This window comes from Montipora foliosa, chromosome 10, assembly GCF_036669935.1.
Source record: "Montipora foliosa isolate CH-2021 chromosome 10, ASM3666993v2, whole genome shotgun sequence".
Lineage (NCBI taxonomy): Eukaryota > Metazoa > Cnidaria > Anthozoa > Scleractinia > Acroporidae > Montipora > Montipora foliosa.
In genome coordinates, this window is record NC_090878.1 from 20,571,569 (window position 1) to 20,576,852 (window position 5,284).

The 5,284-nt window shown below is 39.3% G+C and overlaps 1 pseudogene; it reads left to right on the plus strand.

Annotated features, from left to right (window-relative positions):
* The first annotated feature begins 319 nt into the window (after nucleotides 1-319).
* LOC137973478 (contactin-associated protein-like 2) lies at nucleotides 320-4,197 on the plus strand (annotated as a pseudogene).
* The last annotated feature ends 1,087 nt before the right edge of the window (nucleotides 4,198-5,284 follow it).

The window sequence follows — 5,284 nt, forward strand, 5'->3', positions numbered from 1 at the left end:
TTAGGCCTAATTAAATTGAATTGCTAAATTGAAAGTTTGAATTATTGAATTGAAGGTCTCCATCAGCTAAAGGGAAATTTTGAGTTAAATAAATAAAATAAAATAAATAACTTTTATTTATTTATTTTATTTATTTTATTTTATTGACGACAATAGTCAATAGACGTTTTGCACGTGCCGAACGCATGTTTGGATTTTGACACTAAAAACGCCCCATAGGCACTGAACCAACCATCTAATCAGACCGTGCAATCAATTATTCATTCACTCATCGCAGCTTCCATTTTCATTTACATTTTAAAGGAGGGCTGTATCACTTTTTAAAAGACACATAGTTGTCAGCAGCCCCGCACCATGAAACTCTGGCCATTACTGTTGTTTCTGTCCTCCCAATTAATGATGATGTACACTATGGAAAACAGTGCTCTTTATCGAAATCCAGCAGGCGACTTTTCCGTTGGAGATTTTAAGCGTAATCCCTTCCATTATCTATGGGCAGAGAAAATAACATCGTTCTGGGCGGAAGATCAGTTTGATTGCACTTTCCGTTGTGTTCCTGAACCAAAGTGTTTTCCGTTCAACATGGCGGCGTATCCTGACTCGAAAGGTCTTTATCTGTGTGAGTTGTTGGCCACTGACAAGTACAGAGAAACTAAAAAGTTTCACTTTAATGCTACCTTCAATCATTACAGCCTATGGGTAAGTGAAAAACGTAATTATTTAAATTTACACTCTCTTCAGTTTGACTAAAACGTTTTATGCTAATGTAACCTTGCATCGACGGTAACAGCCAATGGGTACGATTTTTGTATCAAGCCTACAGTTTGTCTGCTTTCTTAACAATACAGGTCCTGAAAAGTTCTATATTATGACTAATGTTCCCTTTGTTTAATATTTTCAGTCGCCTTGTGAAAGCGATCCTTGCAAGAACGGTGCCGACTGTGTTCCTGAACATGAGTTGAATTCCTATAGCTGTCACTGTAAACTGGAATTCTTTGGAACAAACTGTGAACATTGTGGTATAAGTTAACAAATGCTTTTTTTATTATTATTCTTTTATTTTAGTTTTTAGTTTTCATGTATACAGCAACAGTAAAAGACTGAACCTATAAAGCCGCCAGGAAGGCTACTTTCAGTTTTAAGGACGTTCGCGCTAATTGTTTGTGCGCAACGTAACTGCGCAGGTAACGCGACTGTAATATGTCACGCATTACTTCGAGCATTAGTGAAGTTGAGGTTTGAAAACCTTTGCAGAAACCGTGGACGATAAGTCTTGCACAGCGTTGGATAAGAGAAGATCGTGATCAGTCAAAATTGATTAAAAATATTTAGGAAAGTCAAGTAGACTACTGCACGACTGATGTTCGCGTTGTTTTTATCAGTCGTGCACTAGTCTACTTGACTTTCATAAATATTGTTCAAGCATTAGTTAAAATAACATGGCGAAAAAAACGCCGGGGAAAAACTTCCAGGCCGGCAAAAGAATGGCACATTTATTTCCGAATCATCATGAAACGTTAAAGAGAAGTGAGCGGGAGGATGGAAAAGCTCTTTAAATGGTAGCTGCTGCTCAAGTAGTGGCTGAAAGTTTGGAAAACTCGAGGACGAACCGTTGCGTAAATTTAATGGGGCTGTTTCTTTTTTTAATGTTTTTATTACCCTACGAACTTAAGTTCAAAATGAACGTATGTTTTTGAAATTCTTCTCCTTTACTTTCGTGAAAATAGAGCAGTATTTTCGTCCTCGTCGGCTTGAATAGTGCGGACCTGCGTGGAAAAAACCAGCGATTAAATTTCACAAAAACCACACTCCAGAAGACGAGCATGACGGCAATGGAGAAATATTATACAAAACACTAACCAAATGAAGATGACGACTGCTTAAAACTTCGTTGCTGTGCTCGAGAAAGCTTTGTTTTGGGGTAAAAACCTTTCATCCCTTTAACGATCGATCCTCTCTTGGGTTCCAGTCCTCCCCCGACAGGTCACGCAAAAACGTGACAAACGAAGTTTTCAAAGAGCTTCGTAAAATCACATCGATTTTACTCCCTTGGATCATCGGTGACCCCTATTTTTTTAATCATGAATCACTTACTCTACTTACTATCTACAAAATATGATAAAATGAAAAAAATCTCACCGTAAGAAGTTATCTTTTTTTTAAATTTTCTTTCCTCGTGCCATCGAATTCCGGTAGTGGTTGCAACGGATAGAGGTTACGAAAACGCTCGTCCAGGATGAACTCTACTGTTTACGACATCCCTAGCGGCATGAAATTATCTTAAAATCCCACCCCTAAAAACCTATGCACGGAAACCTTCACTCTAACAGTTTATTTTTAGGATTTTCGATGGATGAGCAGATGAGGCTACCTTTCGTTATTATGACAGATTTATCGAAATTAAGGCATTTTTCCACTGCCATTTTCTCCGAAACAAAGTCGGTGACCCCCATTTTTTTTTATATTTTTGGAGTAAGTACCTTATGACCTAACTCTAGGCGAGAAATAAAGAAAATCTCACCGTAGGAAGATTTTGGCGCGAACGTCCTTAAGACCGTTCTTGGTTGTGTTTGTTGGATGGGGGGTGCGGGTAGGGAGGGGGGGTGTTAAGATAAGAAAAGCTTGAAAAGTTAATATAAATGTAAGAGAGCCTATCAATAAAACAAAAACTTTCGAGGGGGGGGGGGGGGCGGGAAGCTTTGGGCTTACAGCTCAAACGCTGTAGTAACCTCAAACTATTTGTTTTCCCATTTCATAATTTTATAAGAGGTGAGAATGGCGCTTGTTAGAGAGAAGTCTTAAAAGAAACGGAACTTAGCAGAGTAAAGGGGTATACAAGGAAGTAGGGGCACGTTGCAAAAACTTAAAGTGGAAAAAGGCGCAAAACGGTTAAAAATGCATAAACAAAACATCATTTTCCGCAAGTCGACTTAACGGGACTTCTGAGCCAGCCGGCGAAAACAGAACCTAACTTGGACATTTCAATGTTTTGTTCTAGAAAATAAAAGCTGTAGCGAGATTAAGTTGTTGAATCCCAATGCTCCAAGTGGTTCTTACGTCATCGATCCTGATGGAGAAGGAGGCGTGGCAACTTTCACTGTTGACTGTGACATGACTGACAAGAATAACATTGGCGTGACAGTCATCAGTCACGACAGTGAAAACAGAACGCTGGTGCAAGGATGTGACCCAAAAGGCTGTTACAAGCGTGACATTCACTACACTGGGACAAATCTCCTTCAGCTGGGAAGACTAACCACCATCTCTGCCCACTGTGAGCAGTTTATCAAGTACGAGTGTCATAACTCAATGCTCTTACTCAACGGTAACATGCAGGGCTGGTGGGTGTCACGTGATGGAGACAACATGACTTACTGGGGAGAAGCGAGCTCCATTCCTTTATACAAGTGCGCATGTGGAGTAACTGGCAATTGTACAGATTCCATATATGGATGCAACTGTGATAAGAATGACAATACGTGGCGCGAGGACAGTGGTTTGTTGACAAACAAATCTCATCTTCCCGTCATGCAGCTGAGGTTTGGAGATATCAGCCCCCCCTAGCGAGCTTGGGTATCACACCCTGGGAAAACTGAGGCGCTATGGAATATCTACCAAATAAACGCATGCTTGACCTGTCAGTGTATCAACTTCTCAAAGATAACGACCTTAATGTAGCCAAATGTTAATCCGGCTTTAGATCACTTCATAGCACATATAGATAACAGTTTAACATAAGATTCTCTTACGAAAGCTACAATAGATAGCTATTGCATTGATCAAAGGGCCCTAAAGTGGTTTAACTCTTATCTAAGTGATCTTCAACAGAAATGTCTAGTAAATGTTGAGCTATCTGTTGCGCGTGATGTGGCGAAGAAAACTGAAAAAATAGCTAGAAGGCTCACATCAGAGACTTGCTGGTGCCGTTCGTTAATTGGCCATTCACTTACTATACAGATTAAAGGTCACAAAATTAATAGTGTTTCACACCAAATCCTTAGGAGTCTACATAAATCAAAATTTGTCGTGGCCCAAACATGTTAATGAGATTGCTAGGGTTATCTCCTCTTGTATAGGTGCGTAGGTGCCACTCTCCTAGATTTTTTCGAGTATTTGAAAAGGTGCTTTATTCTGTTATACTGAAAACTTGAGTAGCTGTTTATTTGTCCCTCACAGAAATAAAGGTGTGCCACTTTTCCTTGACGTTGTCTGATGTTTCCATAAATGATGTTGCCGTGGCAACCGTGTTTTAACAGGCTGGTGGTGTCAAGCCAAATTTCATCACTTACAACAGCATTCTCTGCTTTATCCAGTTAAATCTCACATTCCCCGATCATTCGCTGTTAAGTTTTTCATCAATTGGCGAGTCTTAGGAGGTCATTTGACCCCACAACGATCGTGAGGAGAAAAACACATACTTTTATAAACTGACCTTGATAATACTTGATATGTTTTCTATTAGAACGAAAGCACAAGGGTACTGAGTTACAAATTAACTTGTCAGAAAAATCACAACGCTTTATCATAGCCATTTCCAAACCACCTCCCTACGATTTTCCAACTTGCACCACAGCGGAGGTATAAATTAGCTTACACGCCCAAAGTTTAGAACTGCGTTTGATAGCATTCTTGTTTTTTCCCCAAACAATCTGCATATGTGTGATCATAAAGTTCATTACATTTTAAGTTGTGTTCACCCGTTTAAAATCAGGAGTTGGTTTGCCGGGGCAACGATCCTATCCCTGCGGGTTTACGCCACTCGCATCCGTGAACATCTCGCCTCCCGACAAACATTCCCTCATCTTTAAGCACTTGAGAGGTTCTGAAAAATGTCGCTCCCTTTGTTCAGAAGATTATTTTAAAATCCTCGATTCTGCTTCCACACGTTTCCAATTGAAAATTAAGGAAGCCATGCATATCCTTTGGGAGCCGCCATCTTTAAATTCCCAAGTCAAACATCTTAATTTCTCCCTTTCATACTAATTAGTCTCTTTTCTCAGCTTCAATAGTTTTTTTTTTTTCCTTTTTTGTTTTGTGTGTGTTTTTATTCTGTTCTCGCCTTCATCCTTAATCATTCATGTTATATCTCACTTTGTTACACTACTTATTGCACAACTTCACTTTATTCCTCATTGTACAACTGACGATGGATGATGTTTCATCCGAAACATGTCTTGATTAAATATGAACTTCAAAAACATGGTTTGGTTCATCAAAGCGATATCTTACTTTGTGCTGCTACGAAGCCTTGGTAATTTTTTTTTTGTTATAAGAATATTTCTTT